The sequence below is a fragment of the Cynocephalus volans genome, chromosome 4 (genome assembly GCF_027409185.1).
Source record: "Cynocephalus volans isolate mCynVol1 chromosome 4, mCynVol1.pri, whole genome shotgun sequence".
In the NCBI taxonomy this organism is placed as follows: Eukaryota; Metazoa; Chordata; class Mammalia; order Dermoptera; family Cynocephalidae; genus Cynocephalus; species Cynocephalus volans.
The window spans coordinates 39,040,293-39,058,830 of record NC_084463.1 but is presented as its reverse complement, the minus strand read 5'-3'; the positions used below and the strand labels follow the sequence as shown (position 1 = coordinate 39,058,830).

Below are 18,538 nucleotides of genomic sequence, written 5' to 3'. Positions count from 1 at the left end.
TTTTTTTTTTAGGCAGGCTGTGATTGTTTTGCAGTGGAGTAGGACTTTGCAGTATGTATGGAATCATACTTTAGGATATAGAACTCTCATTAATGATTTTGAGATTTCTCGAGTACAATAAGCAAAATGCGGTCTTGTTCAGTTCACACGAGAACACTTGGGTGTGTATACAGTTTATTTGTGCTATGTTGTAACACAAACATTATTTTTAAAATTTCTTCTTTTTAAATGCTTGATGCATTTCCCAAGTAAACGTATTTGAGCCTTGGCTTTTCTTTGTGGAAAGATTTTTAATTTTTAATTTAATGATTTTACCTGTTGTCGGTATATCCAAATTTCCATTTCTATTTGATTTAACTTCTATATTTATATAATTTGTACATTTAATTGATCTAATTTGTTGACGTAAAGTTGTTCATGATATTCTCTCCTACTTAATTTATTTAGGGGCTTTGAGGATTCGGGAATTGGCCACAATAATCAAACACATTGTATGTCGACAAAATAAAATTTAAAAAAAATAAAAAAAACTAAATAACTAAATATATATCCAGAGCAATATGTCACATTGGTCCCTACTGCCCCGAGGGCATTTGCGCCCAACCCCCCCTCAACCTGGCAGCCCACACTGCACCTGCCTGGCCCCGCCCACTGTGGGCCTCCACCCCGCCCCTTGGACCAGACGCGGGGAGCCCGGATGTCTGGGAGGAGGGGGCGGCACCGCAGCGCACCGGAACCGGGAGGACTGCGAGGGAAGCGGCTCGGCGGAGCAGGTAAGGCCCCCAGGAGGGGGCTGTGGGTCCCCAAAGAGGCAGGGCAGGGGCGCAGTGTCGGAGTGAGAGAGGAGGGAGGCGCGGGGTGCCTCGGGAGGGTCCCCCGAAGCCGCGAGTGGGGGAGGGGCGGGGCGGCCGAAAGCAGACGGCGGCGAGGTGCCCAGCTCCGGCAGGGCGGTGACATCGGGGCGCCCTCCTGCCCTACTCAGGAGGAGCCCAGCGCTGTCCCGCCATCCGTCCCCCCTGCGCGCCGGGCTCGCCTCGTGCTAGGGCTGTTGTGGGAGCGGCCGGCTGGCAGGCGGTGCCGGGAGCCAGGCCGGATAAGCGGCTGCGGCGGCGGCAAGGCAAGGCTGTGGCCTCCGGGTCCTGGGGCCAGGGGAGCAGGGGGGGGGCAGGGGCCAGCGTGCAAGTGTGCACGTGTGCACGTGTAAGTGCAAGTGCAGGGTGGCGGGAGACGCGGCCGCGGGAGGTCCAGGCCGGGAGCGCTTTTCTCAGGAGTGGGTCGATGGTCTTCTGTGTTGTCACTGCGTTTTTATCCTTCCTTTTGCGGTTCCCTGTTAGTATCTTCTTGTACTTGGAAGAGTTCTCCGTAGACATTTGTGAATTCTCTCAGCTTTTGTTAGCCTAGGAAAGGACTTTTGCTGTCCGTGTTTGAAGGATCCTTGTTTGGGTACAGTCCTCTTGATAGGGAAGTCTTTCCTTCTGCTGCTTCTAAACTTTGCAACATCCCATTCTTTCCTGGACTGTGAGGTTTCTGTTCATATATTTGCTGAAACCTGTATTTGGACCCTTTTGAGTATGTGTGCGTGTGTGTGTGTGTGTGTGTGTGTGTGTGTGTGTGTCTGTGCATGTGTGTGTTTCTGTCTCCATGCGTTTCAGTGTTCTTTCTTTGTGATTTGTGTGGTTTGACTCTTTGGCTAGTGTAGGTGACACTGATCTGAGCGTTCATGTACAAACTTCTGTGGGGACATATGTTTTCAGTTCTCCTGCGTGTGTCTCCAGCAGTACAATTGCTGGGTCACGGTAGTCACCTGACATTTCCCAGCTTGTCAAAGTGCCAGTCGGGAGTTGATTTTGTTTAGGCCTAAGTATTTGCTTCTGTGGGGTGTTCTGGCCAATGGATTCGGGGGATCCTTGATGGCAAGTGTGTAGAGAATAGGAGAGGGCATGGTTGTGGAGCCCAGGCTGGGGTCCACAAGGATGTATCTAATTAGTCCCCACCCCCCTGCGGGCATTCACCCCTGTGTTCCCGCCACTTCCACCTCCCCCCACCCTTGTCCCGACCCCGCCCAGTCTGGGGTGTCGAGTCCTCCCCCTGAGGCGGCCTTGAGATGCGGGGAGCGCGCACGTCTCCCAGACGCGGCCGGGCCGGCGGGCGCACCAGAGCCTGCTCGGTCCCCGTGTGCACCGGAGCGCTGGACGACGCAGCGGCGGCAGCGGCAGCGGTGGACGACGGAGGAGACCGGCGAGAGGAGCGGCGCGGCGGAGCAGGTAGGGCCCACGTGAGGGGGCTGTGGCTCCCGAGCGAGGCAGGGGAGTAGCGTCGTCGCGCCGCGGGGGGTCTTAGGAGGGTCCCCCGAGTCCTGATTTCGGGAGTGGGGGCAGAGGCCAGCGGGGAGGGATGCAGACGGCGGGCGGGGTGCCCGGCGCTGGCAGAGACAGGAGGCTGGGGCGCCCTCCTCCCCTCCGCAGGAGCCCAGCGCTGCTCCGCCGTCCGTCCGCCCGTCTGTCCGTCCATCCGACCGTCCGTCCAACGGCCCCAGCGCGCCGGTGGCCTTGTCCCAGGGCTGCTGTGGGAGCAGCCGGCGGGGGGCGGTGTGGGGGCCAGAACGGAGTAGCAGGTGCAGCTGTGCTGTGGCCTCCTGGTCACGGGGCCGTGTCCTCCGTTCCCGGGCCTGGTGAGCCATCGCCGCCACTGCGATTGCGAGGGCAGTGGGGACAAGGCCAGCAGGGCATGGCGGGAGCAGTTTTGTCGTCTTCCTTGCAGGTTGAGTGTGTTCTTTGTTTTTCTCCTTCCATGACTGCTGACTTTCGTCCCTGCAGACGTTGTGCTGGGGCATGTGAGCGTCATCGTTGAGATGGAAGAGCCCTGTGCAGCGCTTTGGGAGAGCGGTCTGCTGTAGGGAATCCTCTCGGCCTTCGTCTGTCTGGGAGAGGATTGTCTCTCTCCCTGTTTGAAGGATACTCTTGTCCATACAGTGCTCTTGTCTGAAAGGCTTTGTTGTTGTTTTTGTTGTTGTTAAATTTTTTGTTTGAGGAGAACATCTCTTTCTCTCCTGGACTGGGAGATTTCTGTTGAAGAATTTACTGAAATCTGTATTAGGACTTTATGTGAGTGTGTGAGTGTGTGTGTGTGTGTGTGTGTGTGTGTGTGTGTGTGTGTGTGTGATTGTGTGTGTGTGAGTGTGCGTGTGTGTGTGTGTGTGTGCGCCCCTCTCTTGCAGGTTTCAGTATTGTTCCTTGGCGTTCTGTGTGGTTTTTACTGTTTGACTAGTGTAAGTGAGGCTGATCGGAGCGTTCATATATAAACTTTTGTGTGGACAGATTTTCAGTTTTCGTTCGTAGGTCCCCAGCGGTAGGATTGCTGGGCCACGTAGTAAGTTTACATGTCACATTTTGAAAAACTATCGACCTGGTTTCCTGGCAGTCTGTAGCATTTTCCAGTCTCTCCCTCAATATATGAGGGTTGTGCTATCTCTATAGCCTTGTCAATACCTTGTCTTGACTGTCTTTTTGATTTATAGCCCTTGTAAAGTGTGCCACGTATTATCTCACTGTGGTATTGATAGCCATTTCCTTGCTGGTGACGATGAATATCTTCTTCGGTGCTTATTGGCCTTTCCTATCTGTCACTTAGAGAAATGCTTATTTGAATTATCTGAACAGGTTTGTGGTTTTTTTGTTACTGGCGGCTGGCCTGTGTGGGGATCCTAACCCTTGCTCTTGGTATGAGAGCACCACCCTCTAACCAACAGTGTGAACTGGCTGACTCTTCCTCTGACCACTTTTTTAAAAATTGGGCTTACTGTCATTTAGGAGCTCTTTCTATAGTCTTGTTCTTAATCTATGAATTGAAAATGTATTTTTCCTGTGCAGCCTGATGTCTTTTCATTTTCTCAGTGGTTTCCTGTAAAGCACAGCAGTTTTACGTTGCATGATATATCCCGTTTACTCTTTCTTTATATGGGTTCTTGTGTTTTCGGCATCTTACCTAAGAGACCACCACCAAATCTGGCATCACAAAGGTTTGTTCCTGTGTTTCTCGAGTGTTGTAGCATTCTTACAGTTAGCTCTGTGACATGTTTGGTGTTCACTTTTGGGTATGGGGTTAGAAAAGGGCTCGATTTCATTTCTTTCCATGTGGCTATTCAATTGTCTCAGCACCATTTGTTGTGGTCACAAAGCACTTGTGAAAATCCAGTTGTCATAGCTGCATGAGCTTGCTTTTAGGCCGTCAGTTCTGTTCCTCTGATGTACACTTTATGCCAGCGCTGCACTGTGTTTCTTTTTATTGGACTTGAATTTTTACTTTTTATTGACAGCTCGCAACTGCATATGTTTATGGGGCACCATGTGATAATTGCATACATGTGTACATTGTGCAGTGAGCAAGTTAGGCAAGTAACACACTCGTGACCTCACATACTTCCTCCCCTGTGGTAAGAGCACTGAAAATCCACTCTTTTGGTAATTCTGAAATATACATTATTATTAACTATAGTCACCTTGCTGTGTCATAGATCACCAGACCTTATTTCTCCAGAGTGAAACTTTGTACCCATTGGTCAAACTTCCCTTCGTCCTTGTTCTTCCTTCCCCCCCGCCCGCAGCTCCCAGGCTCTGCTAACCATCATTCTGGTCTCTAGTTCCATGAGTCTGACCTTTCCAGTTTCCACATTCAAGTGAAATCATGCAGCATGTCTTTCTGTCCCTGGCTTGCATCATTCAGCGTAATGTCTTCTAGTTGCATCCCAGTTGTTGGAAATGACAGAGTTTTGTTCTTTTCTAAGGCCGAATAGTATTTCATTGTGTACGTACACCAAATTTTGTCTTCCCAGAACTCATGTGGAAATTTGATCCCCAGTGTGGCAGTATTGGAAGCTCTTTGAATCACAGGGTTGGATCCCTCAAGAATGGATTAGTGCTCTCCCTGGGGGGGTAGGAGTAATGAGTGAGTTCTCACTGTATTAGTTCCCGTGGGAGCTGGTTTTTTAAAAGACTCCCGCTCCTCCCCACTCTCTATCCAGTCCTCTGCCATGTGATCTGCTTGTACCTGCTGGCTGCCTGCCACTTTCCACCATGAGTAGAAGCAACCTGAGGCCTGCACCAGATGCAGCTCTCCCAGAATCATAAGCCAATTAAACCTCCTTTCTTTATAAATTACCCAGTCTCAGGTGTTCTGTTATAGCAAGACACAATGGACTAATACAGCCCAGGTACAGGGCAGTGGCATCCAGTGCTGACCTCTGGACCAGGCAGCAGTAGGAAACGTGAGAGCTGGGACTACCCATAGAGCAGGGCCCAATCTTTTGAGATTTTATAAAGAAGTTGGAGTCTCCCAATTTTTACTAAACAAAACAAAGATACTTGTTCAAAATAAAACAGATTTGTGGGCCATCAGTTTGCAACTTCTGCCTTGTTGATTACCCTTGTAACTTTATTATTATTTTACAAATTTATTTGTTTTTTATTGGAACGTAGTTGATTGTACATATCTGTGGGGTGCAGCATTGAATATCAATACCTGTGTGCAATATGCGATGCTCAAATCAGGACAGTTAGTATATTCTTCATTATACAATGTTCAAATCAGGACAATTAGCATATTCATTACACAATGTAATCGATTTTCGTGGCCCTTTACCAACTCCTCCTTTACCCTCATTTCTCTCCTCCTTTCCCACCTGTGGTAACCTCAGTTCTATTCTGTTCTCTTGAAAGTTCAACATATTTTTGTTATTGTTGTATCTTTCTCTTTTTTATTTGTTTATTTCTTTATTTTATCTCCTCCATATAACTGAGGACATGCAGTATTTCTCTTTCTATGCCTGGCTTATTTCACTTAACATAATTTTCTATAAATTAATCTGTGTGGCTGTGAATGACAGTATTTTATTCTTTTTTATGGCAGGGTAGTATTACATTTGACAGAGGATTAATAACCAGAATGTACAAGAACTGAAACAACTTAATAGTGAAAAAAAAACCCAAAAACAAAAAACAAATAACCTGATTAAAAAATAGGCAAAGAGCTGAATAGGCATTGCTCAAAGGGAGATATAAGAATGGCCAACAGACACATGAAAAAATGCTCAACATCACTAAGCATCTGGGAAATGCAGATCAAAACCACACTGAGATATCATCTCCCCCCAGTTCATCTGGCCAGTATTAAAACGACTGAGAATAACAAATGCTGGTGAGGATACGGAGAAAGGGGCACCCTCCTATACTGTGGGTATGACTGTAAATTAGTGCAGCCATTACGGACAACAGTATGGAGGTTTCTCAGACAACTAAAGATAGAACTGCCATACGATCCAGCAATCCCACTACTGAGTGTATACCCAAAAGAGTGGAAATCATCATGTTGAAGGGATGCCTGCACTCCCATGTTCATCGCAGCTCTATTTACAATAGCCAAGAGTTGGAACCAACCTAAATGTCCATTGATGGATGACTGGATAAGGAAAATGTGGTATATTTTTACACTGGAACTTTAATTTGTACATTTATTCCTTCATTTATTGCCCAACCAATGAAAGATACTATCTCTTGAGTCCCCACTTTGTAAGGGGACAAGATTAGTGGACTGTTCCCTTCATTTCTTTTCTCCTCTTTTTACCTCTCGGCTTCTACCATGTATATGTGTACCTGAATACAGTCATGGTGCTGACATTTACAGTCTGTTCTTTTACTATAATTCTTTCATGACTGTCCATAGGTGGGATCTAAAAAGTGAAAATCAGTAAATGGTTTTTGTATTATTATAACTGGTTGCCAGCCCAACATCCCACTTTTCACTTACAGATCCATAATCTCATTTGGGATGGCAAGATGTCTGACTAAATTCTTATTTTCCCAGCCCCTTTTGCAGCTTGGGACAGCCGTGTTCTACAGTTCTGGCCAATGAAACAAGAACAGATGTCCACTGGGGAGGCTCTGGGACATGCCACTGTCCTGGCCCTTCTTCCTTCTTCCTTCCTCAAAAGAGACCTGTAGCACCTTTTCTGTGTGTATTTCAACCCCAAGCCCCACTTCATTCAGGGATTTCTGAGACCAAGCCTGTGTTTTGCAGCTGATTCCTCCTCTGCATATTCTAGGCTGTAGCTGTCTCACCTCTCCATGATCAATGAGCTTTCCACCATCATCATTCTGTCTTCTGGAAAGTTATTGAAATCTCTCATCCCTGATGACGTCTTAATATTTTGTTCTTTTTTTTTTAGGGTTTCTATTTCCCTCCCTCCTTTACTCTCATTTAAACAGGGTCGAGGGTGAGGGGGAAGGAGATCCACAGGAGTACTCAGGCTGCCAACTTGATCCTGAATCACCATCACTTAGGAACATTCCATCTCGCCAGTATAGAAAGCATTGTGTTTTGTAGAGCTTTCAGGAATAATAGGATTTCATTTCTATGAATAGAAATTAATTATTGGAATATAAAAATGAAGGGATGCATGAAATTTTGAATGCTGAACATATTCTTTAGCAACATCTTTCAGGATTCTAAGTCTATCTCAGCACTCGCTACAGAGAGTTGTGTAGCATCTGGAGAACAACAGCCCACGTTTGCTGAGTGCTGCTGCGTATTGTGTTAAGCACTTGCCCCAGCACAATCCTATAAGGTCATTCTGTTACTATCTGCATTTTACAGGTGAGGAAACTGAAGCACAGGGAGGTCAAGAAACTTGCCCAAAGTTACCCAGCTGGTACTAAAAGGGCTAGGACTCAAACCCAGACAGAGTGTAGATTTCCATTAAAAGGTATGCACCTTTGTAACCTGCGCTGTTTTCTTTTACTAATTTCTTTTATTAAAGTAATGCAAGCACATAGTATATAATTTGAAAGTTATAAGTGGATATACAGTGAAAACAATTTCCTTCTTAACCTATCCTGTGTCACCCAACTCCCCTCCCTAGAAGTAACCACTGTTTCTTTACATCTCCTTCCAAAAATAGTTTATGCATTTATAAGCAAATATGCATATATTCATTTTCCACTGTTTATGCTGCTGCTAGCATGCCCTTCCTCACATTGTTCTTTTCACTTAACAATATACCTACAAGATTACCCTTAGAACCTCCTTTTCATGGACACAATCTGTCTCCCCATACAGATGCAGTGTTAACTGCATCACTGAACCATGTACTGTAGAATACCTTGTCATTATGTGAAGTTCTGTGCTCCCAGGTATCACAGGTCAATTTTCTAAATACAACCCTATCTTAGACAATTTGTTATAACAACAATACCATATGACTTCATGTCATGTGAGCTCTTTGAAGTTCTAATTTCTAGAACAGGCAGTTTCTCTTTCTCAGTTCTTCCCTCATTTGAGGTCACACAATAACTAACACTACTTCCAACCTCTGCATCTTATCAGAATTTTCCTTAGAAAGGATGCAGTAAAGTAAAATTAAAATATCATTTTATATTATTTTGTAAAGAGCACCCCTTATGTTATGAGTCATACATCTACTCACAAGCCTCTACCCCAGATCTCGTCTCCCATCATCTTCTAGTCCTTTTCCCTCTAGGCCCTTGGCTTGGCCACTGGACACTGCCCAGGAATTTGTATGTTCCCTCCTAGGGCCACTTCTCCTTGCCCACAAAGTGGATGATAAGGCACATTCCTCATAGTCTGCCTATTGGGAAGAGTTTTCCTCCCCACTTTCTTCGAGGGTCACCCTTGGGTGTGGCTAGAATGTAGCTGCCATCTGTTTTCAGCTTGTACTCAAATATCCAACTGACCCTTCCATACACCGAGCTCAGGCCTGTTCCTCCTCCTGCAGCTGGCCATACTGTTTTTGATCAGGGGTGGGTGAGGAGCATTTCCAGAGGTTTCCACTCAGCCTTCCACACTGTGACAGCTCTTACCCCAAGCCTTGGGCTACTTTAGCATTAATAGATCAGTCAGATGAGGCAGAACCAGCAAAGGAGACTGAGAGGGAGTGTCTAGAGGAGAGGGGAGAGATCATCTGTGAGATCCATCCGTGTTTCCCTGTAGCAGTTGCTGTTCACTCCCACTGGTGTGTGGCATCCATTGGACAGCTGTACAACAGTTTGTCTATCCTTCTGTTGATGGATTTTAGGGCTGTTTCTAGGTTTGGGCTTTTACAACAGTAGTGTTGCTCTGAGAAAGGCAAGCTACCACTTCTGTGAGATTCCTATCAAAAATGCATAACCTCAATCTAATCACATCAGACATACCCAAATTGAGAGATATCTGTAAAACAGTAGTTCTGTCCTCATCAAAAATGTCAAGGTCATAAAAGACAAAGAAAGTTGGTGGAAATTTTCCAAAGTAAGGGAGACTAAAAACATGTGAAAACTGCTTGATCCTAGATTGGATCCCAGTCTGCGGGAAAATACATAGCTGTAAAGGACATTATTGGGACAGTTGATGACATTTAAATATGAACTGAGGACCAGATGATAGTACTGCATCAATGTTAAATTTTCAGTTTTGAGAATGTTCTTGTTCTTAGAAAACACACAGAAGAAAGGAGCATGATCTCATCAGAATACTCTCAAGTGGTTCAAAAATTAAATTTTATATTTTCTTTTTCTTTTCTCTTATTTTATTTTATTTTATTTTGTCAATATACAATGTGGTTGATTATTGTGGCCCATTACCGAAACCTCCCTCCCTCCTGCCTCTCCCCCTCCCCCGCAACAATCTCCTTTCTGTTCACCTGTTGTATCAAATTCAAGGAATTGTAATTGTTGTATCTTCTTCCCTCCCCCCCAGGATTTTTTGTGAATTTATTTATTTATTTTTAGCTCCCACAAATAAGTGAGAACATGTGATATTTCTCTTTCTGTGTCTGACTAGTTTCACTTAATATAATTCTCTCTAGGTCCATCCATGTTGTTGCAAATGGCAGTATTTCATTTGTTATTATAGCTGAGTAGTATTCCATTGTGTAGATGTACCAGATTTTCTGTATCCACTCATCTGATGATAGAAATTTGGGCTGGTTCCAACTCTTAACTATTGTAAAGAGTGATGCAATGAACACTGGAGAGCAGGTATACCTTCGACTCGATGATTCCATTCCTCTGCGTATATTCCCAACAGTGGGATAGCTGGGTCATATGGTAGATCTGTCTGCAATTGTTTGAGGAACCTCCATACCATTTTCCATAAAGGCTGCACCATTTTGCAGTCCCACCAACAATGTATGAGAGTTCCGTTTTCTCCACAACCTCATCAGCATTTATCATTCACAGTCTTTGGGATATTAGCCATCCTAACTGGGGTGAGATGGTATCTCAGTGTGGTTTTCATTTGCATTTCCCAAATGCTGACTGATGTTGAGCATTTTCACATGTCTCTGTTGGCCATTTGTATATCTTCCTTTGAGAAATGCCTATTTAGCTCTTTTGCCCATTTTTTAATTGGGTTACTTCTTTTTGTTGTAAAGTTGTAAAGTTCCCTGTATGTTCTGTATATTAATCCTTTGTCAAGTGTATATTTTGCAAATATTTTCTCCCACTCTGTTGGTTGTCTTTTAAGTCTTTTAATTGTTTTCTTTGCTGTGCAGAAGCTTTTTAGTTGGATATAATCCCATTTGTTTATTTTTCCTTTGGTTGCCCATGCTTTTGGAGTCGTATTCATGAAGTCTGTGCCCAGTCCTACTTCCTGAAGTGTTTTCTTTAAGAAGTTTTATTGCTTCAGGGTGTATATTTAATTTTTTAATCCATTTTGAGTTGATATTAGTATATGGAGAGAGGTATGAGTCTAGCTTCATTCTCCTGCATATGGATATCCAGTTATCCCAGCACCATTTCCTGAAGAGGCAGTCTCTTCCCCAGTGTATAGGCTTGGTTCTTTTCTTAAAGATCAGATGGCTGTAGGTGTGTGGCTTGATTTCTGGATTCTCTATTCTATTCCATTGATCAGTGTGTCTGTTTTTATGCCAGTACCATACTATTTTGGTTATTATAGCTTTGTAGTATAGCTTAAAGTCAGGTAGTGTTGAGAGTGGGTATCCTTGTCTAGTTCCTGTTCTTAAGGGAAAAGCTTTTCCCCATTCAGGATGACACTGGCAGTGGGTTTATCATATAAGACTTCAATTATGTTCAGATACTTTCCGTCTCTACCTAACTTGTAGAGAGTCTTTATCATGAACGAGTGTTGAATTTTATCAGATGCTTTTTCAGCATCTATAGAGATGATCCTTGTGTTTGATTTTATTGATATGGTGTATCACATTTATTGATTTGCATATGTTGAACCACCCTTGCATCCCTGGCATGAATCCCACTTGATCATAGTGTATAATTTTGCATATGCATTGCTGTATTCTGTTAGGTAGTATTTTATTGAGGATTTTTTCATCCATATTCATCAAAGATATTGGCCTGTAGTTTTCTTTTTCTGTTGTATCTTTACCTGTTTTTGGTATCAGGGTGATGATGGCTTCATAGGATGAGTTTGGGAGAATTGTCTCTGTTTCAATCTTTTGGAATAGTTTGTAGAGAATTGGTGTTGATTCCTCCTTGAATGTTTGGTAGAATACTGCTGTGAATCCATCTGGTCCTGGGCTTTTCTTTATTGGGAGCCTTCTGATAACAGCTTCAATCTCTTTTATTGCTATTGGTCTGTTCAGATTTTCTACATCGTTTTGGCTCAGTTTTGGTAGTTTGTGTGTGTCCAGAAATTTATCCGTTTCCTCCAGATTTTCAAATTTGCTGGCATATAGTTGTTTATAGTAGTCTCGAATGATTCCTTGTATTTCAGATGTATCAGTTGTAATATCACTTTCTTCATTTCTAATTTTTGTTATTTGGGTCTTTCCTCTTCTTTTTTTAGTTAGCCGTGCTAATGATTTGTCAATTTTATTTATCTTTTCAAAAAACCAACTTTCTGATTCATTGACCTTTTGTGTTGTTTTTGGGGTTTGAATTACCTTAAGTTCTGCTCTGATCTTAATGATTTCTTTCCATCTGCTAACTTTGGTTTGGATTGTTCTTGTTTTTCTGGTTCCTTAAGGTAAAGTATTAGGTTGTTCACTTGCCATCTTTCCATTCCTCTGAAGTAAGCATTTAATGCAATAAATTTCCCCCTTAGTTCTGCTTTTGCAGTATCCCACAGGTTTTGGTATGATGTATTATTGTTTTCATTAGTTTCAGGAAATTTTTTGACTTACTGTTTGATTTCTTTTGGACCCATATGTCATTAAGGAGAATGCTGTTTAATTTCCATGTGTTTGTATAGTTTTCAGAATTTTGTTTGTTATTGATTTCTAATTTTAATCCATTGTGGTCTGAAAAAATACATGGGATAATTCCATTTTTAAAAAATTTGTTGAACTTGATTTGTGACCTAACATGTGATCCATCCTGGAGAATGATCTATGTGCTGTTGAGAAGAATGAATATTCTGAGGTTGTTGGATAGAATGTTCTGTAGATATCCACCGAGTCCAATTGGTCTAGAGTATTGTTTAGATCTTGTGTTTCTCTGCTGATTCTTTTCCTAGATGATGTGTCCAATATTGATAGTGGGGTGTTCACATCCCCTGCTATTATGGTATTAGTGTCTATGTATTTCTTTAGGTCTAATAGAGTTTGCTTTATAAATCTGGCTGCTCTGACATTGGGTGCGTATATATTTATGATTGTTAGGTCTTCTTGATGGATGAATCCTTTAATCATTATGTAGTGGCCCTCATTATCTCTTTTTATGCTTTTTAGTTTAAGGTGTATTTTATCAGGTATAAGGATAGCTACTCCAGCTCGTTTTTCATTTCTGTTTGCATGGTAAATCTTTTTCCATCCTTTCACTTTTAGTCTATGTGAGTCTTTAAGGGTGAGGTGGGTCTCTTGAAGGCAGCATACGGTTGGGTTCTCCTTTTTAATCCAGTCAGTCTGTGTCTTTGGATTGGGGAATTTAATCCTTTTACATTAAGAGTTGTCGTTGAAAGGTGTTGATTTACTCCTAGCATTTTATTTGTTTTTGTTTGGATGTCTTAAGTGTCTTTTGTTCCTTTCTTTCTGATTTACTGTTTGTCTTCTGTATTTGTTGGTTCCTTGGGTTGTAGATAACCTTTTTTTTCTCTTCATTGTTGCCATTTTTATTTTACTAGTGGGTTTTGATTTTTCTTGAGTTTTATGGCAGTGATAGTTATTTTTCAGATACCAAACCCAGTGCTCCCTTGAGAATTTCTTGTAAGGGTAGTCATGTGGTAGTGAACTCCCACAGTTTTTGTTTGTCTGAGAAATATACTATTTGCCCTTCATTTCAGAAGGATAGCTTTGTGGGGTAGGGTATTCTTGGCTGGCAATCTCTGTTTTTTAGTATTTTGAATATATCATCCCATTCCTTTCTGGCTTTTAGGGTTTGTGATGAAAAGTCTGATGTTGGTCTGATTGGGGCTCCCTTATAGGTTATTTGACGCTTTTCTCTTTCTGCTTTTAAGATTCCCTCTTTGTCTTTGAGTTTTGCCAATTTGACTATAACATGTCTTGCAGGAGACTTTTTTGGGTTGAATACAGTTGGGAATCTTTGAGCTTCCTGAATCTGAAGACCTGTGTCTTTTCCTATACCTGGAAGTTTTCTGCCACTATTTTGTTGAATATGTTTTCAATGCAATCTCCTTTTTCCTCCCCTTCTGGAATACCCATGACTCGGATATTTGAGTGCTTAAGGTTGTCTGATATCTCTCTTAGATTTTCTTCAATGTTTTTAATTCTTTTTTCTTTTTTTGTTTTTGTCTGCCTGTGTTATTTCAAAGATCCCATTTTCAAGGTCAGAAGTTCTCTCTTCTCCTTCTGAAAGCCTGGTGGTTAAATTCTCTGTTGTGTTTTTTATTTCATTGAAAGAATTCTTCAGCTTGGCAAGCAATGCTACATTCTTTTTGAGGGCATTGATTTCCTTGTACATTTCTTCTTTCAGGTCCTGTATACTTTCCCTCATTTCATCGTGTGTCTAGCTGAGTTTTCTTGTATCTCATTTAATTTCCATAGAATTATCACTAGAAATTCCTTGTCAGATATTTCAAGGTCTTCTTGTTCTATAGGATGTAGCGCTTGAGAGTTATTACTCTTTGGTGGTGTACTTTCTTGATTTTTCATATTTTTGGTATCTTTCCTTTGATGTTTAGTCATTGTGGCAAGGGATTTCATGGTCCACTGGTTCGACACTATTGTCTGGCTAGGATCCTGCCTGGGCTGCCAGTTCGGCACCGCTGCCTCAGTGCCTGCTCGGTCGCCCACTGGCACCTTGGGGGCATGGTCACCGCAGGTCATGGGCCTCTCTGGGGAGGCAACTCTGTGGTTGGTGCACACTTGGCTGGGCTGGGGTGGGGTTTGGTGGTGGTGAGACCTTCCTGCTAGGTCACATGTTGATGCCATGGGGCATGTGGTGTCTATGGGACTTGGGCCTCTCTGGGGGGGAAGCTCTCTGGTCGGCATGCACTCGGCCAGGCTTGGGATGGGGTCTGGCGATGGCGAGGCCTACCTGCTTGGTTGCACACTGGCACCACAGGGCCCTTTGTTTCAGTGGGACTCGGGCCTCTCCAGCAGGGTGCCTCTCTGTTCGGCATGCACTCAGCCTGGCTGTGGATGGAGTCTGGTGGTGGCAAGACCTTCCTGCTAGGTTGTGTACTGGCGCTGTGGGGCCCATGGTCTCTGCAGCTCTTGGGCCTCTCTGGTGGGGTTCCTCTCTGGTCGGCGCTCACTTGGCTGGTCTGGGGATGGGTTCCGGTGGTGGCGAGGCCTAGCTGCTCAGTCGCACCTAAGTTTTATAATATTTTTTTTAAAAGAATGCTGCAGTGACGTTGCTGTCCATGTCTTTTGGTGCATGTGGGCGTATATCATGTGGCAACTTTGGTAGAGATTGAGTCTGAGAGTTCCAGTTCCCCGTTGCATGGCTTGCCCTTTCACTCTCTTAATGCCATTTCCCCCCAATATTTTCTTTGAAAAATTTCAAACTTACTGAAAAGATGAAATAATTTTATAGTAATACTCATATAGCCACATCTCCTAGCTTCTACAATTAACACGTTTCTATGTTTGCTTTATCACATATTTATCCAAAAATCATCCATCTACCCACCACTTTTTGGGGGTTTTTTTTCTGGCATTTTAAAATAAGTTGCAGATATCAGAGCATGTCACCCCTAAAAGCTTCAACATGCATAGCGTAGTCTAGAGTTCAATATTTGTTTATGTTTTTTTTTTTCATTTTGAGGTGAAATTTATATACAGTGAAATGCTCAAATCTTAAATGTACCGTTGGATGAGTTTTAACAAACACAACCCCTATCACGATATAGAACATTACCAGCATCCCAGAAAGTTGTTTCATGCCCCTTCCCACACCATCTCATTCCCATCCCATCAGAGGCAACCACTGTTTTGATTCTGTTGCAATACTTTTGCTTGTTCAAAAACCTCATATAAATTGCATCGTGCAGTATGTACTCTTTTTCGTAAGGCTCCTTTCACTCAGCATAATGTTTCTGAGATTCATCCATGCTGTTGCATGTGTTGGTAGTTTGGTCCTTTCCGCTGTTGAGTAGTAGTCTGTTGTATGGATGCAGTGCACTTGGTTTATGCATTCTCCGGATGAACACCTGGGTTGCTTCTACTTTTTGGCTGTTACGAACATTAGAGCACAAGTCTGTCTGTGGGTCCATGTTTACTTTTCTATTGGCTGAATCCCTGAGTGGGATTGCTGGGCCATAGGGTAAGTGTGTGTTTACCTTTATATAAAAAATTCCCAAAGTGCCTTCCACAGTGGCTGCACCATTCAGCATCCCCACCAGCAGTGTATGAGCGTTCCAGCACTTGGTATGATCTGTCTTTTTCATTTTAGCCATCCTAGTGCGTGGGTAGTGGTGTTCTGTTATGGTTTTAATTTGTATTTTCCTGATTATAGTGATGCTGAGCACCTTCTTCATATGTTTATTGGATATTCATATGTCTTATTTGGTGAAGAGTCTGTTCAGACCTTTTGTCCATCTTTTCGTTGAGTTGTTTGTCATGTGATTGAGTTGTAAGAGTTCTTCATATGTTCTGAATACAAGTCCTTTGTCAGGTGTAAGTATTGCAGATTTTTGCTCTCAGACTGTGCCATGCCTTTCCAGTTTCTTATGTATCCTTGATGAGTTTTTTTGTTTTGATGAAGTCAATTCTTTGTTTTTGTTATTGCTCCCTGTGTCTTGTCTAGTAAACCTTTGCATACCTCAGTGAATTTTTTTGATAAGGACTTCTTAATTTTAAAGTATTTATCTTTTTAGTTTTTATTTTATATTTACAATCTTTATGTCACATATAAGACATTTTTATGTACTCTAAGGTTATGGAGGTATTCTCCTGTTTTTTTTCCTCAAACCTTGGTGGCTTTCTCTCTCACATTTGCATCTGCAATCCATCTGGGATTGGTTTTTGTGTATAGAATGATGTAGGGGTCAAGACTCCTTTTTTCCATGTGCTTCCCTGATTGCCCCAGCACTGTTTATTGTGCAGACCATTCTTTCCCCACTGCACTGCAATGTCATCTTTGTCATAAATCAGCTGACCATATGTATGTGGGTCTGTTTCTGCACTTTCTAATCTGTTACCTGGATCTTTTGTCTGTCTCCTGCCACAGTGCCTTAAATGACTTCAGATTTTTAATAGATAGGTGTTGCTGTCAACTAGTGTAAGTTGTCCAGCTTTGCTGTCTTCAAGATTAGGGGAAGGGGTCCCAGTGGCAGTGTCATTTTGGGGTGGTTGGAGGGGTAGCAGCAATCTCATCTAGAGATAGTCAGTTGGTTTGGGCCAGTATTGTTATCATGGTCCAGGGCCTTGTCCTAAGCATTCGATTCTCTAGACGGATGCTCTTTATAGCTTAAGAGATGGTCTGTGAGAGACTGATGCTACCCTGAGTTCCCTTCACTGCTGTGTGGCCAGAGCATCAGGTGGCTTGAAGAAATGCAGAGGAGAAGAGAGCAACTGAGTCTTGCACTTACCAGCATGCCCGTCACTGGAGAGGTGCTCATTGTTTTGAACAGGCATGGCCACTGTCTTCTCTGCTCCCTTCTCCCTCTGCAGTTGTCCCCTTCTGCCTCCTCCCATCATGAAATCATTTAGACCCACCCTGGATCTTTGCTATGCAGTGTGCACGTGTGTGCGCACCCCTACAGGTACACAACCCCGTACCAGAAACCCTTGCAGCCTGAGGTGCTTTAGGATTCAGAATTTTAAAAATTTTAATATACATTATATAATACCCTCAGTAGGATCTGGGAGCACCCTGTAAATCACACACACTAATATTTCTGCAGCAACCTAGATAAACATCTATTAACTTGGATAAATATGGCTTATAAACAGCTTCACATCAATTCAAATGAGATCTGATGCCAAACTTATGAAATTTCATAACTATGGGTTTTCAGAGCCTTTTGGATTTTAGAATTGCATATTGTGGACTGGCCATGGGTCTTTGCTCCTTATTTCATATGTTGCTCTGTTGTTTTGACTTGACAGGGTGTGTCACACCAGTTGAATGCTGTCACTGAGTACACGTACACCAATGGGTCTGCTGCGCCAGGTAATCTTGCCCAGGGCAAGGGGCAGGAGGTGCAGAAACTGTGACTTATACAGTTTGAGAAGGTCACAGAGGAGCCCATTGTAATCCCTTGTCATATTGTCACCCACCACTTACTTTCTACCTCACAAGTCACTGACCCACAAGAGTAAACACAGAAGGCTGCTCATGCAGTTAGGGAGTCAGCCACCTACAACAATGTATCTCTTTGTCCCCACATCGAGTTCCTCTGCAAAGCAGGCTTCATGCCTGTTCTAATTGAGGACTATCCAGGGTATAGATAGAAAATATTTGTCCTGAAAAATCACCTTAAGTTGTTTTATAGGTATAACCTCAGAAAGAGCTTAAAAGAAAGCTTACTGTGGCATTGCCTTTATTTCAGGGAATCACTCTGAAGCTGAATGAAAAACAGTCCTGTGCAGTGGCCAGAATTCTTCATGGTGGCATGATTTCATAGACAAGGTACTCTGTGGGGGTCCAAGGTTGTGTTTTATTTGGTGATTAATGCTGTAATCCTCAAAACTCATAGCATTTTTGTGAGTGTGCCAAGATTTTTTGTGTGCCTTAATAACTGGCTTTTTAGAATAATTGAATTATAAGATCTTAGTACGAATTGCCCAGTGCGACCATCTCTCCCTCGGAGACTTCTTATGCAGGTTTTTATACCAATATTTTTCCAGTTAGTTCATATTTGAGCAGTTACTATATGCCACCCATTGCATTTAACTGAATATACAGCACTGAAGAAAACAGACCATCTCTACCCTCCTGTAGCTAACAGTTTAGTGAGAAAACAGACATTATATATACAACAAATATAGTTGGCCCTTCTTATCCATGGGTTCCACATTCATGGATTCAACCAACCACAGATCAAAAATATTTGAAAAAAAAACCTTGCATTTGTGTTGAACATGTACAGACTTTTTTCCCTTGTCATTATTCCCTAAACAGTACAGTATAACAACTATTTGCATAGCATTTACATTGCATTAAGCATT

At 42.8% G+C, this 18,538-nt stretch overlaps 1 pseudogene; it reads left to right on the top strand.

The window, feature by feature from the left end:
* The first annotated feature begins 560 nt into the window (after positions 1-560).
* The window catches only part of LOC134376033 (55 kDa erythrocyte membrane protein-like), a 36,818-nt pseudogene continuing 18,840 nt past the window's right edge, over positions 561-18,538 (top strand).